Source organism: Dama dama, chromosome 11, assembly GCF_033118175.1.
Source record: "Dama dama isolate Ldn47 chromosome 11, ASM3311817v1, whole genome shotgun sequence".
Taxonomy (NCBI): Eukaryota; Metazoa; Chordata; class Mammalia; order Artiodactyla; family Cervidae; genus Dama; species Dama dama.
In genome coordinates this window covers 80,445,785-80,466,771 of record NC_083691.1, presented here as the reverse complement: position 1 = coordinate 80,466,771, position 20,987 = coordinate 80,445,785, and the positions used below count along the sequence as shown (strand labels likewise).

Genomic DNA, 20,987 nt, shown 5'->3' with positions numbered 1-20,987 from the left:
AGACTCTCTGTGTTTTCTGTGCCTGGGTGGGTTTCTTTCCCCAGGTTACAGAAGTTTTCTTTAAACAAGTTTTCTGTCCCTTTACGCCTCCCCCCACCTGACCCTCTATAATGAGAATATTGGTATGCTTGATGTTTCCCTGGAGATCCCTTGAAGTTTTCTCATTTAAAAGCAACTTTTTCTTCTTTTTGGTTTTCTGATTGGGTGATTTCCACTATTCTGTCTTCCAAATTCATATCCATTCTTCTGTTAGCATCTAATCTGCTGTTGATTCCTTCTATTGGATATTTAAAAAAATTTTTTTAGTCGTTGTATTCTTAAGCTCAGATTGGTTCCTCCTTATATTTGCCAAGTCTTTGTTGAAGTTCTCACTGAGTTCCTCCCTTCTCCAGAGATCAGTGATCATCCTTACAGCCACTTCTTTGAACTTTTAATTAGGTAAATATTTAATCTCTGTTTAACTGGAAATTTTTTCTGGGTGTTATTTTGTTCTTTCTTTTTTAACATATTCCTATTTCCTTATTTTGTTTGACTTTTGGTTTCTGTTTCTATTAAGCAGGTGAAACCACTACCCTTCTTGATCTTGAAGATTGGACCTTGTGAAGATTGCTTCCACCTGCACAATAGGCAGGCTGGCTGGAGCTGGAGCGTCTGTAAACTGGAAGCAATTCCTGGGGAGGTGCTGCACTGGAAACCACTTTTAGGGGGCTGCTGGAAGTGGGAGACTCAATGCAATTTGCTGCTACATGCAACCTGAGCGAGTTCCAGCAGTTTCCTGATGGTGTGCAGAACCTCTAAGGTTAGTAGATGAATTTCCTTACAGTATAGTGAAGAGTCTTTTTAAACTGATGTTTTCTCACTGTATCCCGACGTGGGTGAATCCATGCTCATACTGCAGGCTGCTGCCTCATGGATACATGTATACCCTTTCTCTGTCTTTCCTGTTTTTGTTTAGCTTTTCTCTGTGCAGGAGCTGTTCAGTCAGCCCTCAGGTCTTCTTCAGGAAGAATGGCTCTGTTTGTAGGTGTAGTTTCAATGTGTCCAGGGGAGAAGGTGAGCTCAAGGTCTTCCTTCACCACCATCTTGGATTAGTCTTTCCACAAAGTCTTTATTTCTTAGAAGAAAAATTATCAATGTATTAATTAAAATTTTGTAAGGCCTTTATATTTTAAACATAAACCTTACATATGAAAATATTGACATAAAATCTTTCCATCAGTATCATTTTGCTTCTACAAAGTATCATATATCCATAATGACCATAGTTAGAACTAAGTTCCTATAAATTATTAACTGAAAATTTATTTATAATGAGAACACATTAGTATTATGTTAAAACACAAAATAAGAAAGCAAAATTTGTATTTTTTTTATCACATTGATTGAATGGGTAGGGATACCTTACTCCTTCAAAATAAACTTCATATTTAAATGTTATCCCCAAAGTAGACTTTAATCTAGTGTGTCTGGTTCATTTTAAGTCATGTTTTAAGATATAACTGGATATAAGAATGATAATATGTAGTTCTATCTTCTTCCTGTGATTCCTATGAAAAATTCAAATATCCCATTAAAAGGAACTTAAGGGCAAGCAAGGTGACTTGAAGGTGTCGGTAGAGGTGGAATAAATAGAGGAAAAACAAAGAAAGTGGAAATAGGATGCTCACAATGAGATGGAGATAATTTATTCAAAAGCAAGTCCACTATAATTACAGTGGACTATGTGGCCAGAAGCTCTATCTCATGGTCATGGATCACATACAAAAATGTTCTCTTTTGATCTCTTCTTTGGTGGCATTAGAGGAACACTTAAGTGTTTTCTGTATTGTGACCTCTTGCCCTGAGAAGCTGGTGTCATCTTGACAACAGTACCATGTTATGTTGCAATCCAGGCCCTCCAGAATTAGAGCAATTACTTACAAAACCCTTTTATTCTCCTATGAAATGTGTTGGAAGACACAAATACTGAAGTTTCAAGGCGAGGTCACATAAGACACATTATTTCCTTAAGTTTAGTAAACTAAAGTTGAATTTTGATATATAGTACTTTGGCCACCTCATGCGAGGAGTTGACTCACTGGAAAAGACCCTAATGCTGGGAGGGATTGGGGACAGGAGAAGTGGTTGACAGAGGATGAGATGGCTGGATGGCATCACAGACTCGATGGACATGAGTTTGAGTAAACTCTGGGAGTTTGTGATGGACAGGGAGGCCTGGCGTGCTGCGATTCATGGGGTCGCAAAGAGTCGGACACGACTGAGCGACTGAACTGAACTGAACTGAGGATGCGCATAGAGAATACTTCATTATCAGGTGATTTAATGAGAATTGGAGATGGTTTTCCAGAGATGATTGGTTATGGTTAGGATAAATCTAGCAAGCAAACATTTGAAATATGTTATCTTAATTCTCTTACATTGTTTCTTGAAAATAGATGGGAACAAAATTCTACCATGCAGCTTTTAAATGTTTTGTTCTATAGAGGCTCTTACTTTATGGCCAAAAGACAGCTGTGCAATAGACATCTCTATTTATTGAGGGTGAATCTCTGGCCTGTGAATGCCTTATAAAGTTTGCAAACAGCAAGCTAAGTGGGACTTTGGACAAGAATGATTTTCATCTGTGTGTGTGTGTGTGTGTGTGTGTGTGTGTGTGTGTGTCCTGACGTTGGAAATTTTATTCCTAGTCAAGCTATGTTGTTCAAATTAATCACATTGACAAAATAGGTGCAATTGCATTTTGGAGGATTCCTCACTTTAGTATTTATGGATTTTGTTTTTAGTTCATGTTTCAGGTTTTATCCTACTTCTAGGGAACACAGTGTTCCTCAGGTTCTAATTTTATTGTCTTCGGCCTTTATGATGCTTTTTGGTTGTCATTTTTGTCTTCTTGATCTATAATTCCTGATTTCCAGTTCAGTCACTCAGTTGGGTCTGACTCTTTGCAACCCCATGTACTGCAGCACGCCAGGGTACCCTGTTCACCAACTCCCGTGGCTTGCTCAAACTCATATCCATCGAGTCAATGATGCCATCCAACCATCTCATCCTCTGTTGTCCACTTCTCCAGCCTTCAATCTTTCCCAGCATCAGGGTCTTTTCCAATGAGTCAGTTCTTTGCATAAGGTGGCCAAAGTATTGGAGCTTCAGCTTCAGCATCAGTCCTTCCAATGAATATTCAGGACTGATTTCCTTTAGGATGGACTGGTGTGATCCCCTTGCTGTCCAAGGGACTTTGAATAGTCTTCTCTAGCCCCACAGTTCAAATGCATCAATTATTTGGTGTTCACCTTTTTTTGTGGTCCAGCTCTCACATCACATCCATACACGACCACTGGCAAAACCATAGCTTTGACTATATGGACCTTTGTTGGCAGAGTGATGTCTCTGTTTTTTAATACGTTGTCCATGTTTGTGATAGCTTTTCTTCCAAGGAGCAAGCGTCTTTTAATTTCATGGCTGCAATTACCGACTGCAGTGATTTTAGAGCACAAGGAAGTAAAGGCTTTCACTGTTTCCATTGTTTCCCCATCTATATGCCATGAAGTGGTGGGACCAGATGCCACAATCTTAGTTTTCTGAATGTTGAGTTTTAAGCCAGCTTTTTCACTCTCCTCTTTCACCTTCATTAACAGGCTCTTTAGTTCCTCTTAGCTTTCTGCCATAAGGGTAGTGTTATCTGCATATCTGAGGTTATTGATATTTCTCCTGGCAATCCTGATTCCAGCTTGTGAGTCCCCCCAGATATTCTGTTACTAGCTCATAAAATTATAGCTTCAACCCAATGTGAAGGCTGATGCAACATTATGAATTATCCAGGAAATTTTTTTGTCTTACCCAGAAAACAGGATCAGATTAATTGCCTTATTATCCCTCCATGCATATGAGTGGATTTCTCTTGTCCACAGTTTGATTTAAGTCACAGCCTTTGAGTGGCCAGCCTTCATGAAGAATTTACTGCTCTCTGACTCTGGTCAGCACAAAGCCTCATATTTTCTCCCTGTGTAATTATTAAAACTAAATGCTCTTGATCACTCCTCTGTAATAACCACTCAGGACAGCCAAGGCATCCACTTAAGCTAATTGCTCCGCCTTTCAGTTTCCTCTTTGATTTTGACCCCCTGGGGATTCTCTTTTCCAATTTAACTCGGCATTTAAAAATCAATATTAATATGCTTCTTCCAGTTTGATAGCCAGAAGATTTTCATTTTGTCTGTTTATGCCATAAACAATAGCCTTCATCCATCTTTAAATTATAAGTTTTGATAAGATTACAGAAAAGCACAGAAAGTTAAAAGCAATATAATAAATGAAACTATATTATAATTTTTGTTTTGAAGTGAGAAGTGTCTGTACTGTGTTACATTTTGTTTACCCAAAAGTTGTTGCAAATTTATTTAACTATGGAAACTATAAAATTAGGCAGTTTTATCAGGCTTGTGGCTTTTTTTTAAATCCAACTCTTCCTTTATTGGATTAAACTAATTAATTTTATTGAAATAGGTTTAATACAATATTAAGTTACTTTCAGGTGTACTACATAGTTATTTAACATTAGGCTTGTGGCTTTTTGGTTTATTATATTTCACAAATTGAGAGTATAAAGTTTTATTTTCACTTTTGCATATGAAATCTCTGTGTAGTTATCATGGCAAAAATAATGTCTTTGCAATTATTTTTAGTGTTCATGGTATTACAAGCAAGGTTCAGCTCCTGAGTTAATAATGCTTAATAGGAGCATTATACTCAGATTTATTTCACTATTGTTAGATTTTAAATTGCCTCCAATTTTTAAATATCATACAAAAACTAAGCCAAAATATACTTATGCCTGTGAACTCCAAATTTGGATAATTTCTTAGGCTATGTCTTTAGAAGTGATTCTCGTGTTGGTTTATTAATATGATAGTGGGAACCTCTCTGGCTTCCTGTAAGTAGTGAATTATAGCTAGAGAAAAAAAATCAAACACCTTTATTATTCAGAGTTATTGAGACTTCCTTCTCCTTTTAGAAGAGAAAGCCTGTTGAGTCCCTGTGATCAGAAAGTTCACATAAGATACACTTCCTTTTATTTTCCAATCCAACCCTAGATTCTGATGTCTTGGTAAAAATAAACTCCACCATTTGTGCATAGCTTTTCCTTCCATTTTAGGACAAATTGGCAAAAACAAATTGAAGTAATTGAAGCTGAGAATACAAAAAGAATGCTTCCTAAAGGAAGGCAGTTAGGTCTGAAAAAAGATCAAGAAGCCATTTTTCTGAGAAGATTGGAAGGACTGATCATTTTCAGTCAGAGAGAATAGGAGAGTTCTTAGCCCTTTCTGTTTGTTTTTCAAGTAGATGTACTGTGAGGTCTGACAGTTCTATTTAGAAAGAATTCTTTCATTGAACCATGGCAGCGGAAAAGTGACATTTTACACCCTTTGAACTGTATGATTTTATAAATTTGCAAAGTGCAAGGATCCACGGATTCCATTGTGATTATCAAAACACAGGATACAACCTGGTTGACCACATGGTCACAGTGGCCCATAGTGTCCACCTCTTTGTCTCTTAGGCATTTCCTCAAGGGAATAGAAAGTGACTGAAGACTAGAGATAATTCTCCCAGGTCCTCTCCCTCACCCCTGCTCATTCATTCCTTCTCCAGCTAACCCAAGTTTATAGACAAGAGTCAATTAATACATTTTACATTTATTGCCATTAAAACCCCTTTTCTTGACTATTCCCCTTGTCAACTGAAAAAGTGCACAATCTAATAGTTGAGAATTTTGTTTTATGCAGCAAACCTTCTGAGAAATTCATGCCCAGGAGGCAGCTTCTCAGATAGCCCTGCGGGACTGCTCTGAAGAGGTCAGGGAGAAACCAGGATATATAGGCATTTTTGCAACAAAGATCAGGTAGTTGGAACATCAAGAGGTTACAGTTAACTTAAAACCAGGTATCTTAAGTTAATGAGTTTAAGCACTTTTCTGTATATGGGAGGATGCAAGTCTGGGCTCATTGAAAGCATTCCTTTGATATGCACCTTACCTATCCAGGGCCAGTTTTCTGTTCTTTCCTGGTCTGACACCACTCAGGGTGTACCCTTGGGGATGACTGAAGTGGCTGAGGGCTTGGCAGTGGGCAACCTGTTCCTGTTCCTCATGAGTTCACTTAGAGTTCATCTCAAGGGTCACAGTAGTGGTTTGATGGCTGTGACGTCCTTTGTTTGCTGACATGGCAGGCAACATTTTTCATTCACACTGTATTGATGAGAGAATTTTCCAGTCTTTTTTTTTTTGGAAATATTGAAAATTTCTGTGCTTCATTAGTAGCTATGTAAACCTCAGTAGTACTGATTTGAATAGGATTTAAAAAAAAAAAACTCTCAATTTGCTTGTATGTGGGACTATCTTTTTATATGTGCATGCTAAGTCGCTTCAGTCACGTCCAACTCTTTGTGACTCTGTGGACCATAGAGGCTCCTCTATCCAAGGGATTCTCCAGGCAACAGTATCGATTGGGTGGCCAGGCCCTCCTCCTCTTTTTATTCACTTGTATCTAAATGACTTACAAACACTAGATAAGTTGAGTTTTACTTTTCTGTATTTAAAGGGCCATTAATCATTCTCTGGGCTTCGAAAGGTGCTCTCCAGGTGACTTCAGGCTGACAGATTGGTAAATGACTTAAGAGTCTTACTAAAATGTAGAATTTGATGTGGTAGTATTGGAGGGGAATCTAAGATTTTGTTTTACTAACATGCTACTAGGTAATATATATCACATGTGCTCCAAGGACTATGTTGTTGAGGAAAAAGCTGCTGTATGTCTGTCAACTGGCAAATATGGGGATGTTTAGTGGACTATTAAGTAGAAGTGGAAGCTATAATAAGACCATTATAAGGGTTTGTTCCCTAAATGTGATGAAAATATTGAATCTAACCTTTCTGCTGTGATCAGTCCTTGATAGAGTTATAGGGATTAGAGTATGTGCATGCATGCAAAGTCACTTCAGTTTGTGTCTGACCCTCTGCAATCCTATGGATTGTAGCCTGCCAGCCAGGCTTCTCTGTCCATGGGATTCTCCAGGCAAGAATACTACAGTGGGTTACCATGCCCTTCTCCAGGGAATCTTCCTGACCCAGAGATCCAACCCTTGTCTCTGCATTGGCAGATGGGTTCTTTACCACTAGCACCACCTGGGAAGCCCAAGCATTAAAGGATGTGTGTTTAAATCAAGATCAAAAGCTTTGGGAAAACAGTCCATCACCTTGAGATTCAACCTTCTCTGTTAAGTGTTCAAATTATTTAGTAAAGTGAATGAAGTATTGATTATTCATGGAATTATTTCAAATTACAGCACACCAAAAGACAACTGTTTATTCCTATCATAGAAATATTTCAAAAAATTAAACGATTCATTGTTGAGCAGCTACTCTGGAATATACATGATGCTAAGGTGTTGGTAAGTGGTAAATACCTTAAAGTCTTCAGAGAAGCAGGGCTCATGCCCAAGTTGTCTATGAATGATCTGTTGCTGTGTATGGTGAACCCAACAGCTCAGTGTCTTATAACAGTGAACAGTTAGCTCATAACTCAGTGGTTGATAGTTTAGACTGGACTCAGTTGAGCAGTTCTGGTCCCAGGTGCTCTATATGCATCTTGGCAAGTAAGCTGGGTGGCTCTACTTTTGGAGGTTGGCTGGATAGCACCTGGAGGAACAGCTGAAATCTGTGCCTCTCGTAGTCTGGTAGGAGAGCTTTGGCCTGTTCACACAGCACCTCAGCAGGGAGGGTGGGACTCAAAGGCTTCTTGAAGCCCGCATTCAAAAATGGCCCATTGCTCCATTTGTCATATTCCTGTGGTCAACACAAGTCACAGGGCCAGTCCAATTCAGGTTATAGAACAACACGCACTACCTCTTGGCAAGGGGAGCTGGAAAAGGAATGATTACTTTACATTTGTGCAAGCAGTCTGCCACTCAGATGTTGCATGCTCTGGATGACTTGTCATATTGTAACTGAAAGTGGGGTCTGGTTGCTCACTGCTCAAAAGCCAATAAAGAGGCCAGGTTGGCAGAATGGATAGTTTGCTTTATTTTGGATGCCTGTAACTGGGGTTGGTGGCTGGGGGAGGACAGATGCTTGTCCAAATGTCCACTCCCCTGTGACAGTCAGTGGGCAAGAGCTTTTATAGACAGAGGGAAGGGTCTACCATGTAGAAGCAGCACAGCTCTGACAGTCTTCCTGAAATTGATCAGCAGTGGTCTGACCAGTGTCATCTCGATTGTTTTAAATGCAGTTAATTTTCAGTTCTGTAGTCAGAGTCGGTTCATTTCCATTTCCTTGAGGCCAATTCTTGGAATTGTGGCTGCTTAAGTCATGGCTCTAGTTTGGTCATCATGTAGCTAACTTCTCCAGTGGGTGGAGGTTTCAGTATCTGTAAGACAGCTCATAGTCTATGGCTAAGAATATTATCTATAGCCTGTGAGAAGGAACTAAATGTCCTTGACTATGCTTACTGACTGGAGAAGGCAATGGCACCCCACTCCAGTACTCTTGCCTGGGAAATCCCATGGATAGAGGAACCTGGTAGGCTGCAGTTCATGGGGTCGCTAGGAGTCAGACACAACTGAGCGACTTCACTTTCACTTTTCACTTTAATGCATTGGAGAAGGAAATGACAACCCACTCCAGTGTTCTTGCCTGGAGAATCCCAGGGATGGGGCAGCCTGGTGGGCTGCCATCTATGGGGTTGCACAGAGTCGGACACAACTGAAGTGACTTAGCAGCAGCAGCAGCAGCAGCATGCTTACTGACTAAACCATTATTATTTGGTTTCCCTTGACTGTTCTCCTTTGTTTCTGCATGTTTTCACTTCTCTGATTAAACTTATTATTTAGCTACAGTTTTTCCAGAGACAAAAGGCAGGCAGAGGACATAAGGGACAAGAACCATAGTGTGCTACTGTTTCAATACTACTTCTTGATGTATTTCTGAGATATGTAGAAAATGGGGTAACAATTGTTTAGCCTGTAAATTGGGGAAACAGTTCTCTTTAAACATTCACTATGGAAAAGATGAAAAACTTGCATCACAAGGCTAGCAAAATCAATTAGCTAGACCAACTTGGATTCACTTTTCCAAATATTATATGTGATGAAACAATTCTGGGTAAAAATGAAGATCAGCTAAGCTTTTTCTCTATCAAGAGAACTTGTCATTAGAATGTATATAACTTTAATACTAGCTCACTGAACACTGGTTTGATTAACACACAGTAAACTCAATTTTTAAAAATTGTTGATTAATAACTCTTATTATATTTTGTTAAATTAGCTGAGTCTTGAGTGAATGATTGGCTAGTGGTTATAAATACAACCAAAGAAGGATATTGTCTTCAGTTTTTATACTTCAGAAATGAAAAAAGTATTAAATGTTAAAACAAACAAACAAACAAAAACACTTTTGAAGAATGTAGCAACTTTCAATAAGCTCCTTTATGATAAGATTGCATTAGAAGAAAGATTTCTGTATTTGTTATCAAACTTAATTATATAAACATATTTAGAATATTTTATTTGAAATAAGACTGTTGAAAGATAATTTTCTTGGAATAGGAGAGGCATGCATGAAACTAACAGCATAGATTGTAAATTTTTTGAGGTATTAAGATATATTTAATAGATAGCAAGGGTTTCCCTAGTGGCTCAGATGGTAAAGAATCTGCCTGCAATGCAGCAGACCTTGGTTTGATCCCCGGGTCAGGAAGATCTCCTTTAGAATGGAATAGCTACCCCCTCCAGTATTCTTGCCTGGAGAATCCCATGGACAGAGGAGCCTGTTGCAAAGAGGGGTTGCAAAGAGTTGGACCCAACTGAGCGACTAACACTTTCACTTTTACTTTTTTTTTTGCCCCACCTGTACATTTTTTTATTAAAAAATGTAATGCTTATGTACAAATGTGTATGTAATATGCTTTCTTAGAATGATGCTTGATTTAAATATAATACATATTAAAATGTTTCAGAACAACTGTCTTGAGATGGGAAAACCAAATCAATACTTATAGGCATTTGTAGTTGACTGTAATCAGACAGGTGGAGAACAATTTACAATTCCACATTCCTTAGCTGACTGTTTATAAGTAGAGGCTGGCGGCAAACACAATATCTCTCTTGATTTTGGTGATTCCTTCTGCAAATTTATTTTCCAGCTCAGTGTTTCCAATGGCGTTTTCTGCTTGACACATTTGTTGAAGTAGTTCTTCCAAGTGCCTCATACAATGAATTATGCTGCCTTCAAAGACATCTGTCATTTTGCAGATATGGGCAAATGTAACTCCAGTTGCCCAGGTGTATACTACATCCATTAAGTGAGGTTTAAATGAGCTTAGATAAGTCTCCTCATCAGTTTCCAATTTGGCTTCTGCTGAAACTTTTGCAATTCTTTTAGCACATTCCTGCATTTGATGAAGTGGTCCTGCTAATTGCTCTGTTAATTTGGGCATCTCACTAGAATTCTCTTGAAACACAAAGCAGCTCAGTAGTGCTGTTGTTTGTTCTGCAGATAGGTCATTGAAAAGGCCATTAAACATCATCTCAGTTAGAAGGAGTTCATCAGCACTGCTTATCTCACAACAGACTCGTCCTTTCATCTCTATGACATCAGAAGATGTAGCAAATCCCAACCTCCTTAAATCACGTTTGCGACATTTGAGCTCATCCATTTGTAGGACAGTTTAGTTCTCACTTTGTGGATTTAATGTCTATTGCAATCTGTGCTTTTTTCCCCACAAAGTGTATACACAGTTTCCAAATTTAGATCATTGTGAAGAGGATGAGAATACATTCCATGCTCAAAGGCCTCTACTTTCTGGATAACTTTTTTCAATCCTTGATCCTGAATGCCCATGTCATCAATAGGCTCTAATAAGGGAACACCATCAGGAAAACGTTTCTGAACTTCCTGTATTGATTTTAGAACACTCTGTCTATTGTCCAGTGGTCGAATTGTTATAGCCACGCTTTCTGGGAAACAGACTCACTCAGAAGGACAACGTAGATAGTGGAGTGCAGTTTATTATGCCGGCGGGCCCAAGGCAGAGTCTCCTCTTAGCCAAGGACCCCGTCCAGCATTTGTGAAAATCTTTTATACCCCATGCGTACGTGTCCTAACCCACCACCTACCCCATGTGTACGTGTCTAAACCCACCACCTACCCCATGTGTACGTGTCTAAACCCACCACCTACCCCATGTGTACGTGTCCAAACAGTCAATAGTCAATAAGCCCGCAGTTACATTCCAACCAGTTAATAATCGATAAGCCTGTGATTACATCCTGATAAATATGAAAAAAAGTTTATGACCTGTCCGGAGACAGGGGTGATTACGGTATGCTTCCTCTTAGGCAATGAGTAGCCTGGATGTGATCTTCAAGATTCCCCTGTCTGGAGGGGGTCTTATCCTTCCATTGTCATCCCCACAGGCACTAAGCAGAGAGTTCAGAGTCTGCTGGAGAGGCAGCCAAGCACGGCCAGCACGGACAGGCCTGAGATGGAGTCCAGGCCCTATGAATTCCTTCTTCATTCCCCCCTCTTGATGCTCTTAGTTTCCATAACGAGCATCACTCATTGAGATATATTGTACCTTAGCCCTCTTGTCACCCACATGAGAGAATGCTATCAACCTCTGGGTTACAAAATTCACAAGACATTGTAGGAAGCAGGGCCCACAGAGCAGTATGATTAAGATTACTATAACAACAGTTGCAATGGTTTTCCACCAGTCTCCCTTTACCCAGGAGAGAACTGAAGTCCAAAAGGGAATATTTTCATTAGACATGGCTTTCACTTGATTTTGCATATCCTTCAAGGCAGTAGATACATTTCCAGACAGGTCAGGGATGTACACACAACATCCGACTGTAATTATGGCGCAAGTACCCCCCTGGGCGGCTGTGAGTATGTCTAATGCCATCCTATTTTGAATTACTGCCTTCCTCATCTGAATTTGTTCTTCGTTCAAAGCTTGAATGGCTTTTGTACTGTGTAAGAGGGCCTGTTTAGTGAAATTAGTTAAGGCCTCTACCTTAACCATGATATCCGTTGTCCCTACAGAGGGTACAAACAAGGCAGCAAGATAGTCATACCATTGGAACACTGATCGTGTCCATCTTGCATGCAGATAAGGCCGGTTTACTGGAGGCTGGTGTAGGCTAGGCCTAATTCTGCCATGGGCGAAAGCGAATCCTAATGTGCAACGCCCCATCAAGCCAACTGGTAACCATGGCCATAAGTTAAGCCCACAGAGCCACTGGGTCCCATTGGGGGCTACCCAGCGGATTCCAGGATTATATTTCCAGTCGGAACCGGGCCACTGAACAGACTGATTGGGGTGATAGGTAACTTCCAAGATTTGTTTACATTGTTCAAGGGACAAATAACCCATATGTTTTAATTCTTTTGGGTCTAGGGGGTGGTCTCCAAATCCAACTTTCTGTTCTTTTTGTTCCCAGCAAATAGTAGCAGGGGTAATCAACTGTCCTTTCTCAGGAGTCATCCAGAAATATTCATCCCAGACCTGGTAGTATTGCTCAAGGTACCGGGAGGCCTGTCCCCCTTTTGTTAAGGGAGCCCTTTTCCTCTTTAATTTTCATATATGAGGTATAAGCCTTTGTTATCTCCATAAGGCTGGTGTTCATGTTAAATGTAACCCTATGTCCCTGGCCCATTGATGGCTTCTTCTTACACCAGGAGAGCAAAGAAAGGTTATGGTTGGTGAGAGAGAGAAAAGTTCCTTTCTGTTGCTCTAAGAAGGAACACAGTGGTATAAAGTCCCCATAACGGAGTGGCGATACCCACCGGGGGAGTCCGTCCATTACTGACAGGGGCATGGCCCCACATACCCAACAGTTGGAGGAGTTGTGGAAGTTCGCATAAGAATGTGCCCACGAGATGAAGACGTTGTCCTGTGCAGGAACACTGGTCAGGTTCAGAATTGCGTTGATGAGGCCGAGCAGCAGGAGTCGTTTACCCAGCTCCATCCTGTAGAGGGCTCGTCCGGGATCTCGTTCTCTTCTTCCTCTTCAGAATGATCTTGGTTCCCCGTGGGTCGGTGGGGTCCTTCTGGGTGGTCCACTCAGCATCTTCTGGGTCAGTGCTCTATGCCTTCTTCGCTCTGGTGTGATGGATCCAAGGGGCATTGCCTGCAACTTTAACTGCAGTAGGGGTAGTTAGAATAACATAAGGGCCTTTTCACCAAAGGGCTAGCAAATCATGTTCCCAATCTTTGACCCATACTTGGTCTCCAAGTGTAAACTCATGAATCTGTTCCCCAAGGGGGAACGGCACCCTTTCTTGTACAAACTTAGTTACCCGATTTATTACCTTACCCAGTTCCATCTGCTGTGAAATCCTATCCCCCCTTACCTGAGGCAAATTTGTTGACACCTGTTTTATTATGGGAGGAGGCCTCCCATACACAATTTCGTATGGAGAATAGCCTTGGGACTGTGGGGTCATCCTGAGTCTGAGCAGAGCCATCGGAAGCAAGTCCACTCAGGAGCAGTCAGTCTCTCTGATCCACTTGGAGAGTCTCTTTAAGTGTCCAGTTGGTTCATTCCACCATCTCAGAACTCTGGGCCTATACACAGTGTGCAGTTCCCATTTGATGTTTAAAGTTTTGCTTACTTGTTGTACTAAATCAGCTGCAAAAGCCGGGCCATTGCCTGATCCAATGCTGGTAGGAAATCCAAATCTGGGAACCATTTCCCTAAGCAGGCACCGGGCTACTTCTGATGCTCTTTCAGTCCAGGTAGGAAAAGCTCTTACCTATCTCAAGAATGCACATATCATGACCAGCAGGTAATGGTAGTGTTGGTGAGGTTTCATTTCAGTGAAGTCTACTCCCAGGTGTTCACGAGGCAGTGTGCCTTTCAGCTGAATACCCAGAGGATTTTGTCTGAATACCCGAGAGGCAGCATTAACCTGTGAGCAGACAGCATGGCCTAGGTGGGTCGCTTGGTGTGTTTGGCTTACCAGAGTGTGTGCCAGCTCCTCCAGTACCAATAATTTGTCACTTGACAATTCCCACCATCTCTTTTCAGTCTTGATGGCCCCTTCTGCTCTGGCTAACCCAACAGCTGTTGTCCTTGTTTTATCAGGCTAGTGCCATCAGTATATAGGACCCAATTAGGGTCTGGAACTTTGAGCCCTTCTTTAAAACAAACCCCAGATACCTTACCTCCTCTTTGTAGATTGTGCCTTCTTTTTCAACACCCGGTAACCTGCTTCCATCAACAGCTGGAGCAGTGCATTTGTCCCTTTCCAGCATTTTTCCTTGGTCTCAGGCAGCCAGCAGCATGTCATCCCTGTATTGTAGGAGCTGACATCCATACTCTTTTGGATGGAATGAGTCCAGATCAGAAGCCAAGGCTTCCCCAAAGATGGCTGTGGAGTTAGTCTTTGTTATCTGGTGCTCCCGACTGGATCTTCCCATTCAAAGGCAATGATGGGCTGTGATGCTGGGGCGAGGTGTATGCAGAAGAAGGCATCCTTGAGATCTAGGCAAGTGTAAACTTTAGTCCTCGGCGGGAGGAGGCTAAGCAAGGTATAGGGGTTTGGAACAGTGGGGTGTAAAGTCACAGTAGCCTGGTTGACTAGCCTGAGATCTTGTACAGGCCTATAGTCCTGTCCTCCTTCCCGTTTGACTGGCAGGATTGGCGTATTCCAAGCCGACTGGCACTCTACTAGAATGCCTGCTTGTTTCAATCTATTGATGTAGGGCAATATGCCGGTTCAGGCCTCCATCCATAGCGGGTACCGGCGCCCTTTAACCGGGATGGTGCCTGATTTGAGTTCCATTATCACTGGGGCGTGATGTTCAGCCAGCCTGGGGGGAGTGGGGGTTGTCTTCCACCCAGACCTCAGGGAATAATTGAGTTAGCTCTCTCATGCTCTTCCGGCCCACCCGGTTCTGCCTTCAGAGGCTCATGCAACCTCCACTCATCTTGGGGTGGTATTGAGAGAGAGGGCAAATAAGTCATAGAGTCCATCCAGAAGGTGGGCCTCTCCTCAGGGGAGAAAGTCACTTGTGCTCCTAGTTTGGAGAGCAAGTCTCCTCCCAACAGGGGTACTGGGCACTCAGGAATGTAGAAGAACTCATGAATCACTTGGTGCCTCCCCCCCCCCCCCCCCCCCCGCCCATCTGACATTTTCTGGGCTGGCAAAACGATTTAATCATCTCTTCTCCCGATACCCCAGTAACAGCGGTAGTCTTTTTGGACAGTGGTGCCACAGGTTTTGTTACTACCGACAGTTCTGCTCCTGTATCCACCACGAAGTCAATGTTTTGGTCCCCCACTTTTACGGTCACCGTGGGCTCTCAGAGACCTGATATCTCTGAGCCCTGGCAGCCCTAGTTAATTTCCAAGTCAGCAAGCCCCACAACTGCGGGAGCTTCCTCTTCCTTCCCAAAAGCTCGCGGCACCGGGCACACTGGTTTCGCTGTAACGGGCCCAGGGCTTCCCTTGGGACTGGCTGGAGGGCTGTCCTGTCCCTGGGGCAGATGAGGTTTTCTGGAGGGCCCGAGTTGCACTGTAAGTCTCTTGTCTGTTCTCTTTTATTCCCTCTGGCTCTCTGGCAGGGCGCGGTCTGTGCTTAATTCCAACGTCTCCCTCCCCCTCTTGTCAGTACTCACCGGGAGAGGCGGGTATAGCTTGGGCAGTTCGGTTGGAGCAGGATCCTGGAAGTGTTGGCCAGAGGCTTCTGTCACCGGGATCGGAGCCTGCCCAAACGGCGGCTCTACGAACTCCGGGAAAGCTGGCGGAGGAGTAGCGGCTGTTGCAGAAACTTCACCTGGCCCTGGATCGGGCATTAAGGCGGCCTCCGGTCCTGGTGAAGCACTGGGAGGCAGGCGTGTCATTATCCAGCATGGGGGAGGGGTCAGGTCATCCCCATCCAAATCCTGTAGAATTTCCTTTTTTATCATCAGTCAATTTTTGTGCCATTAATATTTTTCCCTTTCCCTTCTGGATACAGAACCTTGTCCAAGTAGGAGGGTCTCAAGCTAACCCTAGCCATGAGTCAATAGATGGATATTGATCCAGGTGTCCTGGCTCTCCTGTGACTACTGTATAGATCGCTTCCACTATTTTTAAGTTCACGGTGTTCTCTGGTGGCCATCCTGCCCCCATAGGGGGCCATTTGACCTCACAGAGTATGTGGAGGCAGTTAGGCTTCATCTTCGCCCTGTAGTCTCCTCCTAATCCCTTCTTTAAATTTTTAATCATGCACTCCGATACAGTTGCCTTAGATTCACTTTCCCCCATCTTGCTTACCTTCTCAGACCTTCTTCTACTTTTTCTTTTCGTTCTGTCTACGAAGTTCTAAGTACCCTGTGTACTTCTGATATTTCCACTCAGTGACACTTAAATTGCCATTCTGCCTCCTTCCTAATTGGGGTGAGAAGAGCCTTACCTGCCAGATCCCAGAGGGAGAAGGGGGATCGGCGTGTCTTCACCTGCTGGTCAGCATAGCTGAACCAGAACATCACATGGTCTGAGACTGTTTCTCCCTTAAAGTCCATTCTGCCTTGGTGGGCTTGATCAGGTGCGGATGAAAACACAGATGGGTTAAATATCTCATGTCCCAGGCCATCTCCGAAAAAGCCAGTTCATACTCACTTCTGTTTCCCCCTCCTTCTAGCCTAACAATTCCGGAGGGGTCAAGAATTTCACAGCAGACGGGACACCTCCTGGGGGAGGGCAGAATACGAGCATACAAGGACCAGTTTCCTATCCTAAAAATCCCCTGGCGATCGCTTGGTAATAATTTTCCCCGAGATGGCGTGGACACACCTCCTAAAGGTCCTTCACAAATTTCCTTCCTAAACCCTAGCACGCTCGTCGACCTGTACCAAGCAATCGCCGCCTGCCTATTCCAGGCTCCTGTGGGTCCCCGCTCCTTCTAGTCCCTCCCAGGGGGGTGATCAGGCCCCCTCTTCCACCCTGCTGGGTGAGTTCCTCCTCACCTGAGCGCTCAGTTCCCTGCTGCTGTTCACTACCTGCCAAAGCGAAGAAACCGGGCTTTGAAAGGCTGAATTCTTCCAGAGGGGCGAGGCGCCTTCCCCGCTCTAGGAGATTCAAGCCACAAAGCCTTGGGGTGGCCTCAAATGAGACCTGTCTCCTCAAAGTGAGGAGTTTCCCGGCCCATGCACCAAATGTTATAGCCACGCTTTCCGGGAAACAGACTCACTCAGAAGGACAATGCAGATAGTGGAGTGCAGTTTATTACACCGGTGGGCCCAAGGCAGAGTCTCCTCTTAGCCAAGGACCCCGTCCAGCATTTGTGAAAATCTTTTATACCCCATGCGTACGTGTCTAAACCCACCACCTACCCCATGTGTACGTGTCCAAACAGTCAGTAGTCAATAAGCCCGCAGTTACATTCCAACCAGTTAATAATCGATAAGCCTGTGATTACATCCTGATAAATACGAAAAAAAGTTTATGACCTGTCCGGAGACAGGGGTGATTACGGTATGCTTCCTCTTAGGCAATGAGTAGCCTGGATGTGATCTTCAAGATTCCCCTGTCTGGAGGGGGTCTTATCCTTCCATTGTCATCCCCACAGGCACTAAGCAGAGAGTTCAGAGTCTGCTGGAGAGGCAGCCAAGCACGGCCAGCACGGACAGGCCTGAGATGGAGTCCAGGCCCTATGAATTCCTTCTTCAGAATTTCTTTTTTTTTTTTTTAATTTTTTTATTAGTTGGAGGCTGATTACTTCACAGCATTTCAGTGGGTTTTGTCATACATTGATATGAATCAGCCATAGATTTACACGTATTCCCCATCCCGATCCTAGGGATGTAAAGTCTAACACTGCTGATAGCAGACAGGAGATGCACCCAAACTGGAACAACCTGCATCTCTCCTTTCTCATCAGATTTAGCTGGCTTTGCAGCCTCAGTAGCTGAATTTTTCAAGCTCTCTTTGCTACAGCACAGAAATACTTCTACTACATATAATGGATCCAGTTCACCAGAATTAGGCTTAACATTTGATTTCTTTGAGAAATTCGCCACTACACCCCAACCAGAATCACCTCCTTCATTCTTCACCTTTACCAAACAACCTGGTTGTAGAAATGGTAAGCAATATTTTGGTTTGTGAATGTATTCTTCAATTTCTTTACCCAATTTGGCAAGCTGCTGTCTAATCTTGTACTAGATGACTACACTTTCTTCATTTGGTATTACTATTTTATTATACTGTTCTTCTGAGTTCTTTACCTTCTCTATTACTCCTGGAATTGCTCTATAATGCTGAAACTGGTAGAAGGATTTTTCCAACTTGTACTCAGGATTAATTTCTTCTATACATAGTCAGTTCAAAACCATGTTGTAGGTCAAATGGAAAGCACTATTTAGAGGATCAGCTGAGCCTTTAAGTAGTTGTTTTCCAATCATTGGCCTCATCTTTTCATCTAACATAAGAATTACAATTCCTCTATCATCCATTCCCCTCCTTCCAGCATGACCAGACATCTGAATATGTTCACCAGAGGAAATCCATCAGAAATCCTTCCCATCAAATTTTCAGGCGTTTTTAAATAAAACAGTTCTAGCTGGCATGTTAATTCCCATTGCAAAATCTCAGTGGCAAATAAGGCTTTTATTAATCCTTCAGAAAAGAGAAGTTCTATAGTTTCTTTCAAAATAGGAAGTAAACCACCATGGTGAATACCAATCTCCCGTTTCAAGAGAGGAAGTACATTTTCAACCTGAGGGAGCTTTTTGTCTTCATCAGACAAGCAGTCAATTGCATTACTGAAAACTTCTTCAACCATCTTCTTTTCTTCATCTATGTTGAAATCTAATTTGGTCATTTGAAGTGTGTAAGCTTCACAATCTTTCTTACTAAAACTGAAAATAACTACAGGTTGAAAATTTCTTTCCATAACCATCTTCACAATTTTGAATACGTTTGATGGACCTTTTGTTCCTCCTTTTCGCCCCTTCTGATCTCCTTTTGCCAAATCACCAGCATCTCGAAGTACTTGCATTGCAGTATTAAAATTATCTTCTCTGAAGTCACCATTTTCATCAACCACAAGGTGCAGGCCATCTCCCCCGGCCGGAAAAATATAGTGCTGTAATAGAGTAGGCCGATAATCTGTGTAAATTACTTGACAAATCTGTTTGTGTAAGTGGCAAATCCACTCAGCAAACTGTCGGGCATTTGGAATAGTAGCCGAAAGAAAGACACAGTGAACATTATCAGGAAGCAAAATAATAGTTTCTCCCCATACGACACCATGCTCTGAATCTCTCATGTAATGAATTTCATCAAATATGACCCAATCAATTTCTCACATAATTTCAGAACCTCTGTACAGCATACTTCTCAAAATCTCTGTGATCATAACAAGACAGGATGCTGTAGAATTAATAGTAGCATCTCCAGTCATCAGACCACCATCTTGAAATTCTTCATACATTTCTCGGTATTTCTGGTTACTCAGGGCCTTAACTGGGTTAGTAAATGTTACATGTTTTTTTTCCCTTAGCGCCAATGCAATGGCATATTCAGCGCAAACAGTTTCTCCTGCTGATGTATGTGCAGATACTAAAACAGGCTGATTATTATCAACACACTGAGTGGCTTCTCTTTGAAAATCATCAAGAATGAGTGGACACTCCTTTGCAGCTTTTCCAACTCGAGGTTTAAGTGGTAGATAATCTTCATCTGCAGGAAGTGCAACCTCATGTGTACACCCTTCAACAGTTTCAACTGACTGTACCTTGACTCTGGGCATCAGGTCAGCCAAACTTAAACCTTCAGTTATTGACTCTTCCACCCTGGGTTTCTTTCCAAAAATAGTTTCATCAGCACCCTCAAAGTCTGCATCTTTCTTGGTTTTTCCAACATTAATTGGCTCTGATTGTAATTTAACATCAAAACATTTTCCGGCCTTTTCTGCAGACCCTGGCGGCCCCTTCCATTTCCCCTTCTCCTTTTCCTTGTCTTTTTTGGCTCCGGGAGCCATGGTCGAGTCATCCTCGAACATGCTGAAGAGCTCATCCCTGAAAGCGTCAGCCATCTTCTGAAGCTGCGAGACTCAACTTCCCTCACTTTTACTTTTTCACATGAAAAATGTAGGAAGTATATGTTCTTAGGTAGTAGGCCCATTATTAACACTAGAGTGTAACAGTTTTGAAACACATTGTTCATTGAAGTACATATATTTTAACTTTGCCTTTTTCTAGACCCTAGAGAAACCATTATCTGTATAACTACATTAAGAATAGTTTCCTAAAATTGACGGATGTAAAATTTTATATGCCTGTTTGAAATGGTATCATTTATAGAATCTGCAGCTCACACTGGTGCCAGTTGCCTATCAATGCTGACAGATCTTGGTGGAGAGTAATTACAGATGTTGGTCTCAGCAGTCTGAATTCACAGACTCTGGAGTTGCTATTCATCTCTTATAGAAGCCTCTCAAGGGCATCCATTTGTAAAATATAGGCCTTAATAGCTTCTATTTAGACTACATTTGTTAGTCATTTTCACTTTGTAGCTGTTAAGCCAACAACTTAATATTTAAACAGATAAGCTTTCAAACCTATTTCAAAAGCCTGTGTTGATGAATTGATATATAATCTATGCTTCTTTTCCATATCTTCTTTGATTCTTCAAGACATTATCTGAAGGCAAGCAGTATGCTTCCGTATATTTGCATACTGTCTAAGCACAACCCCTGCAAATCCTGAAAATCAAGTGAGTCTTTCAGATCATGAAAAAATTGAGAAATAAAGTGAGTCACATTTGGTAGCTTCCTTACGTAAGTATCACCACTCTTAAGTTTTGAGAGTTTCAACTTCTTGGTTAACCTAATATTATTAAAACTTGCAAAATGATTTTCTACTCAGTCATCCTTATTTTACCTTCATGTGAAAATACTCCTTTAGCATGGGTGATTGGATCAGCAGAAAGAGACAATT

The 20,987-nt window shown here is 42.1% G+C and overlaps 1 pseudogene; it reads right to left on the bottom strand.

Annotated features, from left to right (window-relative positions):
* Positions 1-9,915: 9,915 nt before the first annotated feature.
* On the bottom strand, positions 9,916-20,086 carry LOC133064975 (exosome RNA helicase MTR4-like; annotated as a pseudogene).
* Positions 20,087-20,987: the final 901 nt, after the last annotated feature.